Genomic DNA, 26,499 nt, shown 5'->3' on the forward strand with positions numbered 1-26,499 from the left:
AATTTAATTTAATACAATTATTTTTGGAATTAACTGATTGTGTGGGTTAGTTAGTTTAGATTGCCTATGTTAGGTATTTTCGCAATAACATTCAAATTTTATTTTGTTTTTCTTTTTGGTTTAACATTTCATAAAATATGCTTTTCTTTTCAGCAAAAATTAATTTTAAAAGTGGCAACATTTACATATATTAAATTTTTTGGTTGCCTATATTTGATTATTAACACTGGAATTGGGAAAATAAATAAAACAACATTACAAATAATAGGTATATTTATTTTAATTATTATAAGTTATATTTTACAACCATGACATAGTCAATAGGTCAGAAATATACATAACATTCAAAGTAAGTTACAAGGTCTTTTACAAATATAAAACTATAAATGTTTTTATTAATAAATGTATAAAATAAATATAGTTACTGTAATTGGTAATTGTACACATAATTTGTTAGGAGATATTTATCAATTTTTATGTTTTATATTTATCAATTTTTCTTAGGACATTAATTTCTTAATTTTACTTATTTTATTATTCTCAAAGCAATTATTAGTTAAATTAAAATTGATTACATTATTAGCAGAAAAAAAAACTTACATTTTTCATTATCACTAATTTCAGAAAGAGCTTCTCTCATCATATTGTCCTGGATTGTCCTCATGGTCTGAAATTTCTTCAATTACCATGTTTCGTGTGGCTGTTTTCGACGTATGGAAATTATATACTAAATTTGTTAATTTGTTTAGAGATGAAATTTGATCCTGTATTTTTGTTATATAGTTTCGAATTTTCTCTGTTTTATCCAATATTTGAGTTAAATGATTTCTTGCTGCTACCCCTTTAATTTTATATTTATTGAGTTTTTTGATGAGGTCATCTTGTTTCTTCAATCTGATGCTTAATTCTTTGCTATTCATCTTTACGTACTTGGTGATGATTGGTTTTATTCGGTTGTTCGGTTTCGCTATTCTCCAAATAATTCATAGTGTAATCAAAATCATTTGTATTATTATTAGAAAAATTTACATTATCTTCATTGTCACTACGTTCAGGTGTCTTTATTCCATTATCTGCTTCTCTCTGGCTCTCTTGGTCTGAAATATCTTCAAATTTTATGTTGGGTGTTGGTGTTCTGTTCATATTTGAACCAAAATTTCTAAAGCCAATTGGCATCACATGATCAATTTCCATAAAGTACAATAGAGTTTGAACTTTCAGTACACTTAGGCACAATAATATTATTATGAATTTTGATGTTTTTCTGGCCTACTGATGATGTCATGGTTGTAAAATATAACTTATAATAATTAAAAATAAGCAAGACTGATATATTTATAATATATTTTCCCACTATAAACTTTTTGGTAAAATGTCAAATTAAAGGTGAAAGTGTATTTTTAAACCACACCTTTATCTGATTTTTGTTATTGAGTAGATGGTTTACAGGGTGTAAATCCCTTCTGTGTATTTTTGCAGACATATACAATTACTCCTATCCATATATAGTATTAAAAAACATATTTTTATTGTTATTTACATTTGCTGACTACAAATGATTACTTTCATTATTAAATATAAAGACCAGTTAACCTTCACTCATTTTGGCATCTGAAATAATGAAATTTCCAAAATATTAATTATTTTACTTCATGTAAATTATTATTTACTTCATGTTAATTATTTTACTTCACTGTTTGCAATTATTTTATACAAGTATCCATATTAGTAAAGTGAGGAATGCATAAATTTTAAAAATGATTTTCTTTAGATTCCTACATGACCAAATATGACAATTTAAATTGGATTATGCACCTGCAATTTTTCCAATTATAGTTTTAATAATGAAATACAGAAATAGCAGATGGTCAATCAAGGTTGTTTTTGTGTAAATGTTTTTAAGTCATTAAAATAAAACAATGTAAAAATAGGTTATTAAAATTGATTATACATACTTATGTGTGAAAACTTTTATTATATATAAAAATTGTTACAATACTTATAATATATTTTTTAATTTATTCATACCATTGTCTAAGAAAAACATAAACATCAGTAATATAAAATTACATTCAAGTTAACAAACGTACAAATTTTTACTTAAAATTTCTTACTAAACAAAAGTTGTATATTTTCAAATATGATTAAAAAATAACAGAAGAGTTATATTCAATTTACAATTTAAAATTATGTACAACACTGGTTACTTTGTTTAGAGAACTTATTCCTGAATTTAAATTTTCTAGTGCATCTTGAAGGCTTTGTTTTTTTGCACTAATATGCGATAACACTATCTTAGCCTCATCTTCTTTTTTACTATATTTTTAAATTTTTTTTGTAATCTGCATTCGTTTATTTATTTTTTGGCTTAATATTTGACTGCTTAGCCTAACAAAATTCTCTATTATTGGTTTTATCTTTTTCTGATATCCCTGGTCTTTGGATTCTGTTATTAAGTCAAATGTTTATTTACATCCATGGAACTATCTAAATGGTTGAGTATGTCCTCGTGGCTTCCATTAAGGTTTATTGACTCATCAATCTCCTGGTTGATCATTTTCTTGACTGGAGTTTCCATCTTGGTTGTTATCAACTAAATACATTTGTTTTTCTAACTCGTCATCACTTTCAAGTTCGTTTTTGACACTGATAGGGGTTGATACAAATTTTACACTTTTTGCAAATCTTTTGTAACCAATTGGTTTCACTTTACTTAAATCACCTAAAAAACTAAAGAATCAGAACTTGAATTCAAACTTTTGTTTAGAAATGTTTAGAAATAAACGTGTTAACTAGAATCTCGTCTTAGGATGTCGACCTGACCCTTGTTGAAAAAATCTAGAAGGTCACGCCATACTGGTTTTATTCAGCCTAGGGAGACCCGTCGATCTTCTTACTAGAAAATACTCGAATGAATAAGCATATTAGTAATAAACATGTTTACCGTTCTGAGTCATACGACACGTCACCATCTATCGTAACACTATTTACCAGTGAACCAGCGAAGAAGTGAAGACAAACCAGTGTTTTCATATTCTATTAAACATTTTGGTCCAAACGAGCTGAATTTGTGAAATATTCAATTATCTATTTTACCGGCATGCAAGCCTTGTGCCCGCCAAAACTAGTTTTAGGCAAAATCAAGTAACCAGTTCCGAGTTCCAGTGTCAATTGCAGTAGACCAATTCAGCGAGAGAGTCGATCGTAAAGAAACGTAGGCGACAACTTCAGGCCACAGATTATGAATGATGTAGAAAGAAGGAGACATCTAAAGATATCCAAATATTACTAGGTGACTTACAAGTCATGCATTATCTAAAGTACATAAACTACAATAAGACTTTAATGTAGCCTAAAATAGTTGTAACAACAAATACTCCTATATCTCAAAATAATGGGAAATCGGACACTGACTCCAAAATTGTCTATTTGGTGGACAACAAATTTATAGTAGAATAACCAAGGATAATCAATCAGGCAGAGGTGTGGACCGATTCACAATTTATAAGTAACAATAAAAAAAATTCCAAACATATATAAACCAATTAAAGTGTTGAATTGGGCACTAAATCCAAAATTGATCAATCTGTGGACAACAGATTTATAGAATAGCATATCCAAAGGTATAATCGACCAGGCAAATTGGTAACCAATTCACACTATAATCAAATAATCTAAATAAATTAGGTCAACATCTAACCCACATCCGGTAATATGTGCCTAAACCACAATATTCATAGACTAAATCATCGACTCTAAATCAACATCAAACAAATTAACTTAGTCTGATATTCACTAACTATAGCAGGTATCTACAACAGATCTATAAGAATATCAGACATAAGTGAGCTACATGACATTTAGTAAGCCAATAATAACTACTCAAAATATATAAAAAGTAATAGTTAAAGAAGTAAGTAATCAAGTAAATAATAAATAAGTAAGTAATCAACAAACAAAACATCAACAACGAACAGGACAATTTCTGTAGCAACTGCAAATTAATGATTCGTTCTGACATTACTAAGAAAGAACAAGATATGTTCTAATTCTAAATCCAAAATCAATAAGTGAATGCCTAAGGAAAGACGTAAATGTAACTGTAAACGGTCATTTGTTGATTAAAGTATAAATTAATAATTTCAGAAAGCAATCATTTCATAAAGCATAGAGGTAGCAATGATAAGAATAACTTAACATAAGTGAGACTAAGAAGTCAGCTAAAGGAAATCTTTTGTAATTATAATTGGACATGGTCTGAAAAGACTCAAGATTAAAACTAAAATGTTCAAATTAGAATTCAAATTGAATTATTATGCTAATTATGACCGAAACATCTTACTGCTCAGTCATCTGCATAACCTGCCATGAAAATGGTGAATTCCGAAACTCATGGAACAACTGAGGCCTCTAATTAAACAACTTATTCAATCAAGTATGCATATTCAGAATAGTCCATATGACTTAAGAGTATACAAAAAAAAACCTATAAATTAAGTATATAAATAATTCCTAATAACTGATTTTAGAATCATCCCATATAGTACATCAGGATATTAATTAAAATAAAGAATGACTATGACCAAGAAAAGACTAAATCTATACACAAAAAATCACAACATTCTTTCCAACATAGCAAACCAAATAAACAAAAGATGATAATCAAATTAACAAACAAAATATATAATAGTAGTATTTAATATAGTTCCATACCAGTATAAAGTAAACACAGATAAGTGTACCTAGTAATAAGAATGAAAATGTTTAATAATTTAAACTTATATAACCAAATGATAAACAAAGAATAAGTTGTAAATATACAATATCTGGTGATTAATAATAAAGTTCCAAGAAAATACCAAATCGTAATCAAAACCGAGCCAAAACAATAATAGTCAAAATGGAAATTAACTTTATTAGACAAACTTAAGTTAATCTTCATCTGAGGAAGAGGATGCTATGTTATCTACTATATTATCTGGAAGTAAATCCTTTATATGAAATTGACCAATGAAGATTGGAGGTAAATTTTGGACATCATCCATACGATGAAGATTCTCCGAAACTTGAGGAAGGGTTTCTGAATTCGCAGAAATAATCACCTGACAAAAAACATGCCTACCAAAATTAACATAAGCTGGAGAACATTGAGTGACTTCATGAACAGAAGTTCGAATGGCTTGAGCGACTGAATGAATATACTGATCCCAAGCTCTATAATCAGTGCAGGTATAAGATCGAAGAGCAGTAACAATGCTGCGATTTACACGTTCAGTGTGATTAGCTTGCGGATGGTAAGATGCATTATAGAAAATCTTTTGAACCTTATATCTATTCAAAATATCTTTAAAGGCCTTAGAAATGAATTGTGGACCATTGTCACACGAAACTTTTTGCGGAGTACCAAAAAGCAAGAAAACTTGTTCCTCTAATAATTTCAAAATGGCTGGAGTTGTACCCTTTCGAAGAGGACAAACTAAAGGAAATTTGGTGAAGTAATCTACAACAACCAAACAATACGTATTACCTGAATAATTACGTGGATACGGTCCAATAAGATCTAAAGATATTATTTGCCAAGGAAAATTAATGTTCCTAAATGAACCCATTAATCCAGCTTGAGGTAGGTTACTCGGCTTGCATGTTGCACAAATTCTACATCTCGAGATGTATTTCTTAACTGAATTGCGCAAACCAGGCCAGTAATATAGCTCAGCTATCTTACTAAATGTTTTGTAAAAACCAAAGTGACCTGATGTCACATCATCATGAAAGGTTTTCAACACTTCATCCCTATTAGCTGTTGGGACAACTATTTTCCAATCAGACATATTCGATAAAGGTTCGTCAGGACTGAAAGTGTTTATAAAGGATATTATTTTCCACCTTGAAATCAGGATATCTACTAGGTTCTTGGGTGACATTATGAATCATCTTTCGATACCAATTATCTGGAAATAAAGTAGACAGATCTAAAACATTGATATCAAACGTTCGTGACAACGCGTCTGCAATCACAACACCATTGGCTTTGCGATGCACAGTTCTATAATCAAATACAGAAAGCCTACAAATCCAACGGGACAAACGCTGTGACGGATTTTTCATAGAATGTAACCATAATAAAGAACTATGATCCGTAATGATAGTAAACTTACGACCTTCAAGATAGTACCGAAAGGCATCAAGACCATGAATAATTGCAAGAAGTTCTCTTTTTGTGGTGGAATAATTTTTCTGTGCTTTATTAAGCTTTTTGCTGGTATAAGCTATTGGGTGTTCCGAACCATCCTTTGTCTGAAATAGTACACTAACTGAAGCAGTGTTGGAACAATCTGTCGTGAGATAAAAATGTTCTTTAAAATTCGGAGACGTCATGACAGAAGCACTAGTAACAGCTTCTTTTATACGCCGGAAAGCATCATCGGCTTCTGAAGTCCATGTAAAATGCCTTTTTTCCTATTTTTAAGCAAATCTGTAAGTGGGGACAACAAAGTAGGATAAGATGGAACAAACCGACGATAATATCCACACATTCCCTTAGGTATAGGAAAGTCCTTAATGGCTGTAACTTTCTCAGGATCTGTCCTTAAACCTTTACTATCGACTACATATCCTAAAAATTTAAGACTAGGACGACAAAGTGTCAAAAACTGACACTTATCTAATATTTCCATATGGAGTGAAAAATCAGGAGTGACAACCAAAATGTCATCCAAATAATAAAAAACATAGGGCTCTAATTGAGGACCAATGACTAAATCCATCAAACGACACATTGTCTGAGGAGCTGAAACAAGACCGAAAGGCATAGTGACAAACTGGAATAATCCTTTCTCACTGACTGCAAAAGCTGTATATCTTTTACTTTCCTCACTTAAAGGTATTTGAAGAAAAGCTTTAGAGAGGTCGATAGAAGAAATGTACCTAGCATTCTGAAGTTTACTTAAAATGACATCTATTCGGGGAATAGGATAAGCATCCCGATTTGAAGTAATACTATTTAACTTTCGACCATCGAAGCAGACCCTAAAAGATCCATCTTTTTTCTTCGTTAACCACAGCGGACTACAGTAAGAAGACGTGGAAGGTTCAATGATTTTCAACTCTAACATAGAATCGATTTCCTTTTCCAAGTCAACTTGCCATGCCTGAGGAATAGGATACTGATATTGTCTAAAAGGTGTGGTATCTTCCACCTTAATAGTATGAGATATTAAGGAGGTACGACCTAACTTGTCTTTTGATGAAAGAGATACACATTTAGAGATCATAGTCTCTAATTGTCTTTGTTCGAGACTAGATAAACTTGAATAGTACTAAGTACAGACAGATTAAATTGAGAAAAAGAAAAATTAGAACAATTTAGTGTGCTATTAAAAGCATTTAAGAAATCCATACTTACAATGATAGAATTTTGAACTGAGGGAATAATATAGAATGCTTACATAAATCTGCTACCGTGATTTCCGTACCGTAGATCAACCGTAGAATGATAACCGTACCATCTACAGTAGATACTTGCAGAGAAGAAATGGGCATAATAGAAATCTCAGCATCTTTCAGTAAAGCTAATGAATGTGAACCTATCACAGAAATGTTTGAGCCACTATCTAAAAGAGCTAAATAAGATTGTCCTAAAATCTTAATAGGAAGATAAGGTCTATTATCATTATGTTTCTTCACTAATAATGAATTCAAATCAAAATAATTATTATCTGATTGGTCAAAAATTTTAAATGGTACCAAACTAAACTTACTATCTTTACCAACACAATTATTATGACGTCTTAGAATGAATTAGGTGTGTCGAGAATTATTTCATATAATTATTGAAGAATCTGACAGATGCCAGGATCGTACTTAGCTACAGGGGGTAATCCCGTATATAAATAAAAAGTAAACAATATTATTTATTAAATTTATAAATATGGAGACATTTAAAATTTACGACAAAATGATTCATTTATTGAATTTTTGTATCTTCTTCTTCTCAAGGGGCTGTCTGCGCGTCGAAAGTTAGCAATCATCACAGCGATTTTTAATTTTGAGACAGCGGCCCCAAATAAGTCGTTATTACATGAGTTACGTCTCCTTCCTATGGATCTTTTTCTCCGGATTTTGTCTTCAGTCTCCTCACATCAATTTTCTTCAGTGTCCACTCTTCCATCCCGTATTATAATACGGATAGCACGTAGCACCTCAGCAGTCGTATTTTTAACTTAAGGTTTAAGTTTCTACAGCAGAGAAGCCTCTGTATTGTAAACGCGCTTCTGGCCTGTTTGATTCTGATTCGTAATTCTTGAGAGCTGTCATTGTTTTCATTAATAGTTGTATCTAGGTATTTGAATTCTCTTACTATTTTAATAGGCTGATTCTGTACATATATCTCACGAATATCCTGAGTTGTCTTTGTTATTATCATATATTTCTTGCTCTGTTGAGTGATGGTCCGTGTTCTTCGCTTACTGCGGTCACCTAATTAAGAAGTATCTGTAGGTCTTCATGTGATTCGGCTAAAAGAACTGTATCATCATCGTATCTCAGGTTATTAATGATTATGTCATTAATTCTAATGTCTACGTATCGTTAATCCATTGCCTCACTTAATATGTCTTCCAAGTATATATATTAAATAATACTGGTGTATGTATACACCCTTGTGGAATAACTCTTCGTACTTCTATTTCTTCTGATGTTATTTCTTCTATTCTCACTACTGCTTTTTGGCCATAGTATAAGTAACACAAAAAAGACTGTTTTCAAAAATTTATTAGGTAACTTATAAATTAATTACATAAATAAAATGTAATTCTAATCATAAAAACTATTTACACTCACTAATGCGTAATAATAATAGTTTATTGAAAACACTGAAAAGTAAAATTTGAATATCAGTGTAATAGAAAATTATAGAAAAATACTGCCAGTGGAGAGTTTTCTTAAAGACATATCCTTAGACGAATAATTCATGGTGAAATATTTCGGCCATAACCTAACAAAACATTAATTAGAGAGGTGCCAGTCAGATTTGGATATACGAATTGGATGATAACTGGTTCCACTGGATATGATTATGATTTTCACATTGGTTGCGAAAAAAAAAACGAATGATATTGAAGATAATAAAAAAATACCACTTGGAGCTAAAGTAGTAATTGATCTTTTGAAATACCGGCCAGAACCATCTAGAAATGAAATTAGATCAGGTCATTGGATGAGGACCTAGAAGTTTCCTGTGTTTACAACGTTTTGAGCAGAGCAACAAGTATTTATAAATAACAAAGTTTGTTCATCTAGCGGATAATGTCAAAATAGGCGATTCTACAGTTTGTATGTACAAAATTAGACTTTTAACAGATAAAATTATAGAAAAATACTGCCAGTGGAGATGCTTCCATAAAGATATTTCCTTAGACAAATCCATGGTCAAATATTTTGGTCATAACCTAGCTAAACAGTTAATTAGAGAGAAGTCAGTCAGATGTGAATATAAGAATTGGGTGATAACTGGTTCCACTGGATATGATTATGGTTTTCACGTTTGTTGCCGAAAAAAGCAAATGGTACTATTAAAAAAGACCACTTGGAGCTAAAATAGTAATTGATATTTTGAAATAGTTGCCTGAACCATCTACAAATGAAATTTTTTCGATAAACATTTCATGACATATCAACTAATGATATATCTGAAACAAAAAAATGTAAAGGCAACAGGAACTGTAAAATGTCCAGTGATGGAGAAAGCTAATGAAGAAAAATGCATATGATTATAGATTTGACAAAACTAATGAAATTTTGTGTGTGTGAAATGGTATGACAATAGTGTTCTATGTTATCCAATTATGATACCATTGAATCACTAGGTCAAGTAAATACAAAGGTCGCAATATGGTGAAAAAACTATGTGTATTGAATGGTGTTTTGAAAAATAACATACAAATACCTAATGTCCCCTTTACAGGACGCGCTTGTATTTCAAAATGTTTTTGAAAAAAAAAAATATTTTTTTAACATAATAATAAATGTAGGTAACCCAAACGTCAAAATTGGCGAATCAAACGAAAAACGGTTGAGTATCAGCCAAGAAATTCGTCATCTGAATAGTCAGAATCCGATTCATTTAAATCAATAATTACTGGAGCTATGGGGTTTATGTCAATTCTTTTGGCAGTCTTCCAATACTCAATAATAAGTTTCTCCGCATGTTTAACATGGTTCCTCCATTTTTCTGGTGTAACCTAAAATTAGAGCAAAGTTATTACCTAAGAATTAAAAAAAAAATTAATTTACCTGTTGTAAAGATTGTTTCCAAATATTTAAAACTGTGGCTTCATTTGTAACGCCAGCAGTAGTTATATTTGCATCGTAATACCTTTTGCAGTCAGACCAAACATTCTCTATCGGATTAAATTGACAATGGTATGGAGGGAGTCTCGAGACCCGATGACCATACACAAGAAGAAGCTGATCACCTCAAGTTACCATAAATAACAACCCAATCCCCGTAAAAATTTTGGTAAAATTTCTTGGACTCCACTTGGATGAGAAACTGACATGGAAGACACACATAAAAGCAAAAAGAAACCGACTTGCAAACATGTGTTTGCTCCATTAAATACTTCCTGTTTGAAATATTACAATTCACCCATCTGAATTTTAATACTTTTAAAACTCGCTGAATTGCAGAAATCGAAATTTTAACCTCATCCACTTCCTCGAGCTTTTGTTGTAGTGTATAGAGAGTTACATGCTCACCTAAAACGAACAAAGAAAAATTAATAAGACACTATAGTGATTCTTCTAGAAACAATATTTGGAATGTAAAGTAACATATTAATTGTAACATTTGAAATTTATCTATTTAAATGATATATGCAACAAACAGTATTCCGTTCATAAATCGTAGTAAGCATATTTGAATAATTCAAAGTGTAAGAGTTATAAAAATATATCTATATATTTTCCTAAAATGTATGATGTAAATGGACAAACTTCAGCAAAAAGGCAAAGAGGACTCTTAAATCTTTATTACAATATTGTAAGTAAGTTTATCCATTTACCACAGAAGTTTGGTATTTATATCAATAGTATTCTTTTTATAATCACTTTTCACTTCTATATATTTTATATATTATGTAACTAGTTGTCAGTAACAATTTAAAAAAAAAATGTATCTGAAAAGTTAGTTGCTCCTGCCTTTCTACATAACAGAAATATGATAAAATATTTTAACTATATTATTATTAATTATATATTATCTGTGACTTGGAATAAAAAGGGCGGATGTCCATTTTTCTGGATTTTAGGTTAATATCATTTCTATAGTGAGGACATGAGATAGTTTCATTTAAAAAAATCAGATGTCCATATCTTTTAGGTTTTTACCTTTTGCAAATCATAAAGGTGTAAATAGATAAAATAAGGATAAATAGTTTAATTACCATTAATAAACAGAAATACAACAATCATATGGTTCTTCTACAATGGGTGGACGAGCAGCATTAAGTGTCATTTTATTTTATATTATTTATAATATTTCTAACATACAAATTGTTTCAAACATAGGGATATTCCAATATTAACTTTTATAAGTATATTGATATGTATTGAGTAATAAGCTTTTAAACTACAATCAAAGGTGGTTACTATGTGGCCAAATACAAACAATGGCAGATTACTGGAGTTTACATGTTGTGACACCAGCCCTTTTTATTCCAAGCCACACACACACATATATATATATATATATATATATATATATATATATATATATATATATATATATGTATATGTACATAGAGATTTTCACTTACCTTTACTAAACATTCGGTATATACGAGTCCTAATAACAAAATAAAATTAAGCGTCTATATTCTTTGATAAAATTATAATTATACAAAACAAATACTGACCTGAACGACAGCCGTCACTAGCTGTTCGAACACTTCGAAAGAATGGCCAGCATGGACGAAGTTTTATGTCAACTGTCAGTAATAGGCGTATTTAGAGAAGTGACGATATAACAGGAACTGTTATTAATAACTGGTTACTGACAAATAACAGTGACTAATAGTTATCCAATAAATAAGTTACCAGTTATCCAGTTATTTTTTTTATCAAGTCAGTTACTTGACTAAACGATTGTGTTAATAATATTGTAACATACCGAGCTCAGTCCGGTATTAGGTACTCACTTCTTATGCGTAATTTCCGCATTTGAACTGTCTGAATAACCGTGTACCAGAATAACCGTCTACCACAATAACAGTCAATATTTTAACTATAACGCTAATGTACGTTACTGCAGTAACTACTAAGTAAGTTACTGGAAAGATTAATGTTAGCATTAAAATATTGACTGTTATTCTGATAGACGGTTATTCTGGTAGACGGTTATTCTGGTACACGGTTATTCAGACAGTTCAAATACGGAGATTACGTTTTAGAAGCGAGAGTAACAAATATCCGTAGATGTACATACCTACGACATATTACACTGTAGTAATTATTTCGTGACCACTTATTTATCTTTTTGGGAGTAATGTATATACCTAACATGAATACTGTTAATATCAAACTAAAAATAGGTATGTATTAATTTTAAGGCAGCAGAATTTAACTTATTCTGCATTTTAACATTATTGAAATTTTATTATTTCGACATAATTAAAAAACATTAAAAATTTTTCTCGTTATCAATTGCTTCAATATCTGACATAGTAACAGTTTTATTTCCAAACTTGGTTAAGGACCTGATTTACATGAGATACAATGCAAAATGTAGAATACTAAACAATTTCAAATAATTTATTTCGAAATTAAAATTAATGTCAACAAAAAATGCAAATTCATTATATTGTTATATGATGACAACAATAGAAATAAGGAGAATAACAGGCTGAACAGGCAATAGATGAATGGATTAGTAATTAGCCTTTCGTAGAAAGTTAGAAATTTGATTAGCATATTTTTTTTTCGTCAATATAATCTGATATTTCCACGCCAAAATTCCTATTAAATTTTTATAGATAGTAGAAAGATGGTTAGGATGGTTATAAGGGGATGATTTTAGATGTAAATTGCGGCTTGGTATTTCCAGATAAAAATTACCTTTGATTTGGAAGGAGATGAAAATTATTTGAAATTATAACATTAGTTAATAATTTAATTTAGTAAAGTTTTACCCTCGCTGTGATAAGGTGAGTCGAGCAGTTCGTGTACAGATGGTAATGTGGTATTGTCTTGAAAGTAAAATTTTTTCCTACAGGTATAAAAATAAACAAATTTTGTATTATGATCCTTATTCAAGGATAAACTCCGCTTATATAAATATTGGGACTTCCAAGAAGAACTTGGTCAGATTTTGACTTGAACATCTTAACACCTTGACTACGTCACGTATCCCCAGGGGCATGTGCGTAACTTTTCAAGTGTGCTGTAGCAAAATTGGTGAAAACGCCGCCTCGTGCGGTAGCGATAAAAATGGTATTTGTATATCGTTTTAAGTGTAACAAATAGCAATCGATAACAAATTTTTAATTCTCACTACTGATAACCGTAATATGAGACATGCCCCCAGAGACACGTGCCGCCCATAAACAAAAATTTATTATTACCATGCGTCACAGAACCCGAGAGGCATGTGTCATTCTTTTCAACTTGTCGGTGCCTGTCGCTGTATTATATATATTCAGTTTATTAGAGTTCATTAAAGTGTGAGCAGTACTTGTGAAAATGTCGAAAAGGGCAAGATATATGGTGGACATAGTGAAACAAAAGATGATAGAAGTTGTAAATAAGCAAACAATTAGTGATTGTAAAAACTTTGGAGAGAGTTCTGAAACGAATACTATGTTAAATGAATATGATAATGATAATACAGGGTTCATTGAAAGTTATGAAAATTCTAATAATGAAAATGAACAAGAGTTAATACAGACAGAAATAGTAGAATACGAAATGGAGAATGAGCAGGGTGATGAACACGATATGGAGACCGAGCAGATAGCAACTCAATTTTCATCTGATACTGACAGTATCGAAGATCCCTATGACAGTGACGATTCATTACTAGATAAAAGTTATTTACCTAAATCTTCATCATCCTCCGATTTAAATTCGTCTATTGATAGTGATGGCGAAATTATTACTACAACATATGAGCAAGTTCTATCTGATAATAATGAACAGAGTGTTGAGAGTAGTGGTAGTGCTGAATGGTGCGATTTAGAAGAAGATGTAGATGGTGACGATTTTGTAGTAAGAAAGAATACATTGGTTGATATTGAACCACGTGCAGTACAGAAACCAATAGATGTTTTTAATCATTTTATAACAGATGAAATATTGGATATCATCGTTAATGAAACCAACAATTATGCTGTTCAACAATTAAGTATGCAACACTCAAGAAAATCCAGATTAAATTCATGGACAGCCACGAACAAAACTGAAATAAAAGCCTTCCTAGGGGTAATAATCGCAATGGGTCTCACTCAGGTACCACATATAAATTTATATTGGTCTAAAGATGATATTTTTTATAATAAATTTATTGCAAAAGTTTTAAGTCGAGACCGCTTTTTGCTTTTATTGAAACTTCTTCATTTTGAAAATAATGAGACATCTGATACAACTAATAGATTATACAAAATAGAAAATTTAGTTACAAAGCTGATTCAAAATTTTCAAAGAATAATGGAGCCTGGCAACATTCTCATTATAGATGAATCTATGGTACCTTTTAGAGGGAGACTCCATTTTCGTCAGTACATCCCTAACAAGACTCATAAATATGGAGTGAAATTGTACAAACTCTGTTCACCTGAAGGCTATACTTTCAATATAAATATTTACACAGGGAAAAATGAACAACAACCAGTTAATGTGTCACACTCTGAAGCAGTTGTTCTAAAATTACTTCAGTGTATCACAAATAAAGCTGGCAAAATATTATTTGCTGATAATTTTTATTCAGGAATTCCTCTTGTTAAAAGATTGTTAGCAGAAAATATGATGTACTGTGGAACTCTGAGAGGAAACAGAAAAGGAATACCACCTATTTTTAACCAGTCCAAAAAGATGAAGCGAAGAGAAGTTATTGGAAAAAAGGAAGATGGACTAAGAATTATTAAGTGGATGGATAAGAGACCTGTGTTAATGATTTCAAGTGTACCAGCCCATAGTAAGAAGTTGATTCCAACAGTAAACCAGAATAGGCAAAAAGAGGAAATTGTGAAACCGAAATGTATGATCGATTACAACTCTGCAAAGAAAGGCGTAGACTATTCGGATCAGATGTCATCCTACCATACAGTGCTACGTCGAAGCTTGAAATGGTACCGGTAAGAAATAAAATAGGTTTTAATTTTAATATCTCTTTCTTTTAATATTCATTTTTTTTTTAGAAAAGTAGTATTTGAGATGATACTTGGAACAGCTATTGTTAATAGCTTAATTATATTCAATATGTGCTCTAAAACAAAAATAAGCATTACAGAATTTAGACGTCAGTTGGCATATAATTTAGTACAATCACTTGAAGAAAAACCACTTCCAAAAAAAAGAGTGCATACTTTTACCAAACCTGAAGGACCTGGAAGAAAACGGCGAAAGCCATGTAGAGGTTGTCGTCAAGTATTAAAATCTTCAGGTTTAAGTTACCGTGAAGTAGATAAAAAAGTTCGTAGGATTATAACTTTTTGTTCCGATTGCCCTGGTCAACCTGGCTACTGTTTGTCTTGTTTTAACAAGGCACATAAATAAATAGAAGAAGCAGAAACTACCAGTTAATTTTAAAATGCGTTTATTCTTTTTATTTTAATATAAAATATTTGGTTTTTACAAACATGTTTAATTTTATCCAATTACCTACAAGAGAAAATTTATTTCGCTGTCTGTGCTACACGAGACGTTGGCGGCATGTCCTGTTTGAGAGGAAAGTAGATTAATACTTCTATAATAGTTTCATGTATAAAGTATATGCAAAAGTTATACTTCTGTGTACTAGAAGGCATGAAGGACCTATATGCACACACATGCCACATGCGGCATGTGACGCATAGACAGAATAAACCATAACGTATCTCCGGGGGCATGTGAAGCAAGAACTAGTATATTAAGTATTTAACCACAGCAGTCAAGGTGTTAAATAACTGATAACTGTTTAAAATAACAGTTATCCGAAAATAACTTTCACGGTTATAACGGTTATTTAAAAATAACCTCTAAGTACATCACTAGGCGTATTTGATTGGCTAGAGAAAGCGCACATCTAAATATCAACGAATCAAACGTAGGTTAGGAAAGAGCCGCTTATGTATGTAAGCTTATTCTAACGCTGCAATATAGTTCTGTTTAATCACGGAACTACCGCTTTCTCCGTCACATCCAACTTAATGCATTAGAAAGAAATCGAAAAACTGTGACGCACTGAAAAGTACCTCTGGGATGTTTTTTATACATACTGGAACTACTACACTACTACTATCATATTTAACACTAAAATTTGAGGAAGATAATCTATGCGAATCAAATGTTTTAGATTGGGAAGTTACCTTTTTGAGTGATCTTATGTGGTGTGTGTTGGTTTTTTCGTGTAAACCCCTTTTCCTTTTCGACTGGAAGATGGGTTTGAATGGTTGGACGTGGTTGGAACAGTTGCTTTGTTTGATGTATCGGGTTGGCTCCCTGATGGGGGTGTGAACGGAGAACAATTACGTTTGAGAGTATTTTCTTTACCACAACCATGGCAGAAAATGCGGGTACGAGGGATACCGCAATCATAAAAAATATGACCAGACTCACGACAATTCCAACAAACTACAGAACTCAATGTGGAAATATTACGTTCATGGCTCTTGGATCCCCAAGAACGGTGTTTGGAAGTATCTAGGTGACGGGAAGAGTTAAAAAAAGAGGGTCGAAAAGTAGAAGGAAGGTGAGAAGACCAAGATAAAGTTTCTTCTAAACGTTTACACTTCTCCATAATATCAGCTATATTAGTGATCTCTACGAGGGCCAACTGCTGATGATAGAATGGCAATAGACATTTCAGGATGATCTTAATCTTTGCAGAATCTGTCAGAGGTGTTTCAAGGCGACTGCACATACCTAAAATATTATTAATGAACATCGTAACAGACTCATCTGGCTTCTGTTTACGATTTTTAATTTGATCTAAAAGGTCGTCTTGAAAAGAATAAGGTAGAAAATCAGACTTAAGTTTCTGAGCTAAATCAGACCAATTTGAAAAATTATTGCGGTTATTCATAAACCACGTAAAAGCTGCACCTGAAAACAATTCTGCAGGTGCTGCGAAGAGATCATCTTCACTCACTCCTCGATACACGAAGACATTCCACTCGATCCAAAAAGGAAACGACGTGGTCATAATGACCTTCACCAGAAAATGTAATGCCCCATTTATGAACCTGAACAGGTCTGGATTGTAGAAATGCATTTGTCGCTTGGACAGAAGAGATTGGAGTTGATGTCGCTATTGGGCTCACTCGAGAATCAAGTTCGCCCTCTAAACTTAAGATTCGGACAGAAACAGAGCGTTGGAAGATTTGTTGTGCCTCTTCTGAGCAGGATAATAAATGAACACGACCTGAGATGTGAGCTAGGCGTGATATTAGTCTGAAATATAGGCTATCTTGGACAGTCCCTCTAAAATCGGCTATCTTTATCGCCAAATCATCCACGGTCTCTTCAATCTCCTGTTGTTGGACCTCAAAAGGAATATTTGAGGCGGAAATCTGTCGGAAACTCCTGTTTCCTTCTTCCTACCTTAAAGCTCCACGCAATATTTTGCGTTTTAGATCAACATCGGAAGACTCATCAATGTTGTTGATGTCCCTAATCCTTAACTCATAATCCAATTCCTTCACTAACAAATGTTCTACCTTGAATACAGACATTATAAAAAACAAAAAAAAAATAGATGAATAGATAGAATAGACAAAAGAAATAATGTACTAACACACCACAAAATCAATCGAAGAATAATCTAAAGTTTTAAAAAAAATATAAATATATATGTACAAACACAACACAAAATCAATCAAAGAACTAAAGTTATCCAAAAAAAGTATATATATATATATATATATATATATATATATATACATATATATATATATATATATATATATATATATATATATATATATATATATATATATGATTAAATATTTAAAAAGAATTAAGTAAAATATTTAAAATTGGATCCCTAGAGTAACATACAATGGTTTCAACAAATATATGGTCAGCCAGCAATTAAATACAAAGAATACATCAAGATTGGCTAATATATATAAAAATAGCAATGTCTAAATTATTAAATTTTTTATCATACACAAATAGTAAATAACTAGTCAACTGTGCACAATGCTATCAAAATAGGTGAGGGTTTAAATGTGAATGTAACTACAGCAATACAAGTATACCTTAACATAGGAAATCCAATAAGGAAAGAAAAATTAATAGATAAGTTACAAAGAGCAACAAAAAAGAATCAAAAATACTAAGGAATGTTATACAATGAAAAGAAAATATCTATATAAGTTACGGTCTTAACTGAGAATAGGCACCACGTTGGGACCGCCAATGTAACAAAAATGTGTATGACTGGGAGGTGTAGGACGCCAATATAATAAAAATGTGTAATGTAACACACTTATTTGCAATAATGCAACAAAAACAAATAAATTAAAGCTGGCTAGCAGAATGTGCCGGAGAGTGACTTGACACTCAAAAGAGGATTCGGCCAATCTGCATGCCCTACAGAGACCGTAAAATGAGAAAATTAATGACAAGGTAATGAAAAAAAAAATAGAACTAATGTAAATGAAGGTGGTATACTATGGAAGTTGCTCTAAGATATGATTGGGCGCCAGGAAAGTATTAACCTATACCTTCCAAGGTATCTTGTAAAGCTGTTTGCTGAAATAAAAAAAGGAAAACAGGTATGAATTGAAATATTTAGTTTTCACCACCAATTTAATACATAGTCAAATATGTACAGTATAATTTATTATATGCTACCCACCACCATTGTATGTACAGTTCACCTAGTTACTAAATTATTTATATACTAAAAAATTCCCTGGTTCTACAAAATTTATCCTGGATGATGTGGAGTTACAAATAATAAATATAAGAAAAATTTAATGACTATACCTAAAAAGGTAATTTACTTTCCTACGAGAGATGTAACTCTGTACTTCACTTTCAATTAAATGTCATAACAACTAATAAGGACACTATCCTGACGGGATAGATGTCCGAAGGTTTAAATGTATAATAATAATGAAATATCAATAAACAACTCTCTGATTAAATGTGTACACATAAAACCGTACAACTGAGTTAAAAGGTGGGATTTAAAAACTCAACCTACTTAGTCCCTAAATATAAGTTTCTTAAAGTTGTCCGGGAATAAAAGGTCAGATCTGGACCTCTGGGGGAACAGCTACGATATAAAAAATCAACTCTAGAACCGGTGTAAATCCGACTAGGTACAAACTTAAACCTTCTTCTTTAAAAGTTATCCCAAAAAAAAAAACAAAATTAATGATTTCTTCCCCTGACTTCTGCTCGACTCCTATAGTAGGCTAAAAAAAGGACATTTGTGTTAGAGTTCTTTCTTACTCTTGGTAAAAAATAGGGAAAAACACAAGGTTTATGAACCTTGAAAGGTTTTATAAAGGTTACTTATGAAGTATGGAAGCAAAAAACTTAATGGTTTTTGTAAATTTGCTTCGTATGGTTTGACAATATTTTAAGTAAGATGGATTAATTATATAGACAATTTTAACGAAAAGCATGCTATGGATATATTTTAGAATATAAAAGAACGGAATAAGACAAAATATTTTTATAGATACTCTTAATACACAATACATAGTTTTAAAGATAGATAATTATGTTATTAAGGTCTGGAAGTAAAATTAAAATACATATGATTTTATATCAGTACTATATTTAAATCCAGAATGTTTCTTAATGAAATGATGTGAAAAAAATGAACAATATTTAGAGAAATCAACACCCCGGAGGGTTTTATATATATTTTTTTGATAATTGGTAATAATACACTTACCGATAATACACTTACCGGCTCAGAGTGGCTATAAACCAAACAGGACACTCAAAAAAAACCCAAACCAAAACTTTTTGCTTCTTCCAAAAAAGCAATGGGCACTCGTTTTGAGTTAGCTAAGCTATGGTTGTCAAAATCTCCGGTTGGTGTCGCTTTTTAATACCAACTTAAAATTTAAAATTAAGAAAATTATTAAGAGGATATGGATTTAAAAAGTTTATTTAAAATGATTAAACAGTTATTGAAGTGACAGACTCATTACATTACAACCTGAGGATTTAAGATATTTAGCTGGTGAATTTCTAAACGCGAGTACCGAACAAATGGAATTATTGAAAAGAAAAGGCATATTCCCATATGAATATATTGATTCTTTCAATAAATTGAATGAAACGCAACTACCATCAATTGCTAAATTTTACAGCTCGTTATCAGGTGAACTCATCTCCGAAAATATGTATCATCATACACAAACTGTTTGGAATTCATTCGGTATTAAAAATATTTTGGAATATAGCATGTTGTACATGAAGACAGATATTATGTTACTGACATGCATCTTTGAAAATTTTCGACAAAAATGTCGAGCTATATACAGTCTTGATTCTGCTTGGTATTATACCATGGCGGGGTTTTCATGGGATGCAATGCTCAAGTATACTGGATGTAAACTTGAATTGCTGCGAGATATCGATAAAATCATGTTTATTTAGTAAGCTATCCAAGGTGGTATAAGTCAAGTAAGTAACCGATACTCTGAGGCTAATAACAAATACATGTGTAATTATGATTCATGAAAGCCTAGTAAATATTTGCTATATTTAGATGTCAACAATTTATATGGTTGGGCAATGTCTCAATTCTTACCATATGGGGGTTTCCAGTGGGTAGACACTAATATTGAAGTTCTTAGCATTCCTGACGACGCGGATATGGGGTACATCCTTCAAGTGGATCTGGAATACCCAGAACACTTGCACTACTCACATCGAGATTTACCGTTTTGTTGCGAACATCGTGTTCCACCAAGAAGTAAACTTCCAAAACTTATGACCACCCTGTACCACAAAAAACTTTGCACTATCACAATCTAAAACAAGCTCCAAATGCAGGACTCAAACTAACAAAAATCCATAAAGTGCTAAAGTTCAAGCAGAGCGCGTGGCTTGAGCCGTACATCGATCTTAACACCAGATTACGAACCGCAGTAACTACAGCATTTGAAAAAGGCCTGTACAAATTGGCAAACAACGCCATCTTTGGTAAAACGATAGGAAACATCGCATTGTGAAACTTGTATCTAAATGGGATGGAAGATATGGGGCAAAAAATTTGATTGCTAGCCCAAGATTTCACAATAGTACCGTGTTTAATGAAAATCTAATGGCAATTGAACTTAACAAAGCAGAGCTTATTTTCAAGAAACCATTGTACATCGGCATGCCTGTTTTAGATATATCTAAAGTATATATGTATGATTTTCATTATAACTTTATGTTGCCATATATGGGAGTTGAAAATTATAAGCTGGTGTATGGGGACACTGACAGTTTTATCTATGAAATAAAATGTGATGGCATTTACAGAGATGTTATTAAAGCAAATTTATCTAAATTCGATACATCAGACTATTCTGAGAATAATATTTATGGAATACCTCAAGTCAACAAAAAAGTTCTCGGAATGATGAAAGATGAGACAAACGGTCGCATTATGACTCATTTTGTTGGATTTAGATCTAAAATCGAAAGGCATTGTGGGATAAATACAAGAATAATATGGATGATGCATATATTGAAAGAATTGTAAATAATTTAGGTGTCACAAAAAAATCTAAGGGGGTTAAATATTCAACGGGAAAAAATGACATTACTTTTAATGATTATGTTAGTATTTAAACGAATTTACGACTAAAAGCGTCTCCCGATCAACGTTTCGTTGATTGGGAGACATGACATACCTACGCCCATGATATCTTTACAATAACACAAGAAAAAATTGCATTAAGTCCGTTCGAGGATAAACGTTACTTGCAACAAAATTCTCATGACACGTTACCTTGGGGTCATTATGAAACCACAATGATTGAGTAAAACAATAAACAAATTAATAAATGAAAACATAACCAACTTTTACAATTTTCACTGTTAACTGAAAATCTATGTATTCAACAGAATCTTGTAAAATAAATGCTGTAATTTTAAGTACAAAATAAAAACTTTCAAAATATGCATTTTTTTGCAAATTGGTTCTTAAAGTCTCAGCTTGTCTTTCACAGGTTGTGACATGCATATTAATAATGAAACGAACTAAAAGTTTTTTCAAATATTTTATTCAAAAACACTGTTATTTAAATCTATAATTCCATCTTCTTTAAAATAATACAAATATTCTCTTAATGCTATACTTGTAATACTGATATTACAAGAAGATTCACAAAATGAATATAAAATGTCTATTGGCTTTAAACCGTTTTTCAATGAAGTAGCAATTTTTAGTGCAATACAATAATAATAATTTGAAAATTCAAGTCCTTCGAAAAACCGAATGCGTGGTAAAACTAACTTCTCGCTTCCTTCAATAAGATTCTTGACATCTTCTTCAAATAACTGTTAAGTAACACCCAATTTCTTAACGAATAACCACTTGAGCTGATCTGTACTTTGAGTTTCAACGGTTAAAAATTCACAACACTCTGGAGGTTCATCTTCACAATAGCATTGTAGAGGCATCTGGAAGAACAGATTGTATTTACGATTAAGTTTATCCATGAATTGTAACCAATCACATATACCAAACGATATTTCATTATTCTGACAGCATAATTTACCTCCAGGCTCAAATAATCGACCTGAACTTATTCCAGCTAACACTCTTAAATTTCCAAAATGATACAGTGTAATAATCAACATCGGTTCACTTTTGGCTTTTACTTCAACACTGTTCATGATAGTACGTTTTTCACGAAATAAAGACCTGGTCATTACAAACTTTTAATTTATAAAATCTAGCTTCCCCCATTGCTATTTGTATTTGAGTGCAAATTCCAACGTAAAGATTTGTCCTTTTAGTATGGTAAAAAGCGATCGAAAAAAGTATGAGTAGAAATAAAAGACATTTTGATATATAATAATATTTATTATTGCATAAAATCATTTACAACTTTAATTTTATAATAATGTAAGTATTCTCTTAAAGCCTGACTTAACAAAGTGTCTGTGGAAATGCTACAATACGCAGACTTATTCTTACATTCTTGTTAGGCTGACACAAAATAATGGCTGGTGAGAGATGCCGGGCTGGAGATAGAACAACTTTCACGTTAAAACATCCAACTGAAAATGCAGCTTCTAATAAATAGTTCATTTTTGGCAGCATCTTCAAATTTGGTCAGAACCCTATCTACTTCTGCATCATAATCATTTTCTGATGAATCATCAACTACTACCATATCACTTGATGAACCATAACCACTATCTTGAGAACTCATATTGATGAAATGACAGGAACAACTGAGAGTGAGTTTGCAGGCTTTTTGCAATTTATACTTTTTAGTCCGCCACTCCCCACTCATTTAGATTATGTCTACGCGGCGTATGTAAAAGCAGATCCTTAAACTAGGTCTGAACTATTAATCCAACTGTTATGTTTGCGATCCAATCCTAACCATTGAACATACATCTTATTTCCGCGTCTGCGCAGTACTTTTTCAACTAAATAAATGTCAGGATTAGCCGTTTTTTACAATTCTTCCTCGTAGAATGCTCCTCTGATAGGCGCTCCAGACATATCTTCAATCAAGTATGTTGTAGGATTCGTTATTTTAATTTAAACGATTTTAAATAATTCAGTTGTCCAATTCGGCTTATATCCTTTATCGAAAACATGTTTATTTTTACTAATGCGAACTACATCACCACCTTTCAATTTTCGTGGACTGGCGATTTTCAAGTGAGTGTATTGTTTATATATCAATATTTTCGTAAAATATCTTTTTTGTTGGATTTATTAACTTCTATAGGTCTAACTCGAATTTTCCTATGTTTCGTGTTATTGTATTCTTTGGTGATTTGAGGTAAGATATCAATACATTTGTAAGTACCTACCATTAAGGTTGAAATACTTGTAAAGTTTTTCCTTCAATGTACGGATAACTTGTTCACAAATAGCTGCTTTTTTAACACTGAAGGTATTATAGTGATTAATACCATGCTTTTTCATGAGATTTTAAACTTAGAATTGAAAAATTCTGTACCTTGGTCTGTCTGTAAATTTCTCGGACATCGTTGAGTATGAGCAAGAATGACCGAAAATGTTCGAATGATTTCCTCTCCTGTTTTCGTCTTTAATGGTCGAGTCCACACAAACTTTGAAAAACAATCAATTACAACGAGAATCAGCTTGTGTTGTTTATTTTGATTAGCATACGAACGCATTTCAGCAAGATCCTTTTACCATAAATCGTCTAATCCATTAATGATTGTTCAACGACGAGGATAATTTTTTCGTGTTTGCTTATGTAGCTCGTTAACTAGTTGTGTCTTCTCCTTGGTAAACGCCATGTTTCGCTTCGAACGCTTTAACTTTGTGTCAGATTTGGACATCTTCACTCTATCTAACCTCTTTACTTTGTAACGCTATAATTCATTGTTCCATAGACTTTATACGTTTTTATTATTTTCGATGTATTCTTGTATTAATTTAAGACGATTGTCTAAATCATGTGAATTAAAATCCATTGTTTTAATTTTTTTTTCTATTTACAACCTTTTCAGCATATCTTGTGCACTCTGGTAAGCAGCATCTGTAATGTCTATTACAGATGCTGCTAATAATAATCTTCATTTCACGTTTAAATATATCTAAATCATTTTTAAAGTCATGTACTTGTTTTGTCAAATCGGATATTTTCAAATCATCAATTTTATTGTTATCATTTAACTCATCAATCGATTTATTAAAACTGCTTTCAATTTTGCTAATTGAGTTTAAGATTTTTTGTTCAAGTTGAGCATCTTTTGCATTATATTCTTTGCGTATCAAATTAAACTCTTTTCTTACAAAAGTTTTGACATTAGCAATTTGATCGTCTACGTATTTCTTATTGGAAGGATGTATACCTGCTAAAGGAGGATCTCGCTTAATATCCTTACTTACTGCATATGTATCTGGTTTTGTAAAGCCAAAATAGATTGCTTTAAACCGTCACGTAGCTGTTTAACAGCTTGTTCATTAGAACGAGAATGATGACGACCATACTTGTCAACACTCATATTGGAAATTATGCTCAATAATCCAACCTAACAATAATATATAATATCAGCTTCACGTAATTCGTTGATAATGGTAACAATTTTGTTATTGTGGGATGTATTTCCTGCTTCTTGGGAAGCAATCAGCAATTTTAGTCTGTCACATAGTTCCTTTGGATCATCCCAATACACATATTCAACAGGATTATCATTGTAGATCAATTGAGAATCATCGACGAGCCCAGATCCTTTGGAGCTAGATGGTGAAGATAACGATGTTCGAGGAGACGTTAACGATGAACGAGTCGCTTTTGCTAAACGGGCGAGACCTTCGAAAGGTGGTCTCTTTAATGCAGTAGATCGAGTTTTTGGTGGTGATTTCTTCGTTGTTGCATCAATAGGTTTAAATAGTGGCTTGATAATATGATGATATTTTTCTCCAGGTGTACCTTTAAGATAACCTATGGCATCCAGATGAGCTTCTGTACTATTTAATAAACTTTTAAAGTGTTTTAAATCATTTTCATCATAATATTCTGTACTATTATAGAAAATTAGTTGGTATAAACCTGGCGTTCCCGGTACCCATCCTCCTTCCTCACTACCGTCACCGATGACTTGTACACTGCCTTTGTTTTTGTTAAAGTTTATTAGCCGTTTACCTAACATCCAACCAATTTCATCATTGTATATAGGTCCATAGCTTTTATCAATTTTATCATCTTTCATCCAAAACTCTTTTATATACTTATGACTCATTGGAGGATATTGCTCGATATATTCATCAATAACCTCCTTCGAAACATTATTAGGATCAAAAATTTTATGTTCGTTAACTTAATCAGTTGATACTGCATCGGAAAATACATCGTCACGTCCGGCTTTTTCTTTCACCTCCTCCTCCGATTTCACCTCTTCCTTTTTGACATGATTAAGATTGTTATTAATAACATGATGCAACGTTTTTGAGGATTGCGCAATATCTTTTAGAGGTTTAGCTATGGGTTTATAGAGTTTATTTAGCGACTTATTTTGTTCTGTTGTGCTTAGCTTTAGTGGCAAATACTTTTTGCGAATGACACGAGCTAGTTCGGCAACTTTACGTTTGCGTGCAGCTACCTCTTTGTCTGACATATTGTT

General features: G+C 31.7%; 1 protein-coding gene across 1 annotated transcript in view; it reads left to right on the forward strand.

Annotated features, from left to right (window-relative positions):
- Nucleotides 1–26,499, forward strand: part of LOC140451593 (neuroguidin) — a 226,104-nt gene that overhangs the window by 172,473 nt on the left and 27,132 nt on the right. The window lies entirely within an intron of this gene.

This window comes from Diabrotica undecimpunctata, chromosome 1 (assembly GCF_040954645.1).
Source record: "Diabrotica undecimpunctata isolate CICGRU chromosome 1, icDiaUnde3, whole genome shotgun sequence".
Classification (NCBI taxonomy): Eukaryota; Metazoa; Arthropoda; class Insecta; order Coleoptera; family Chrysomelidae; genus Diabrotica; species Diabrotica undecimpunctata.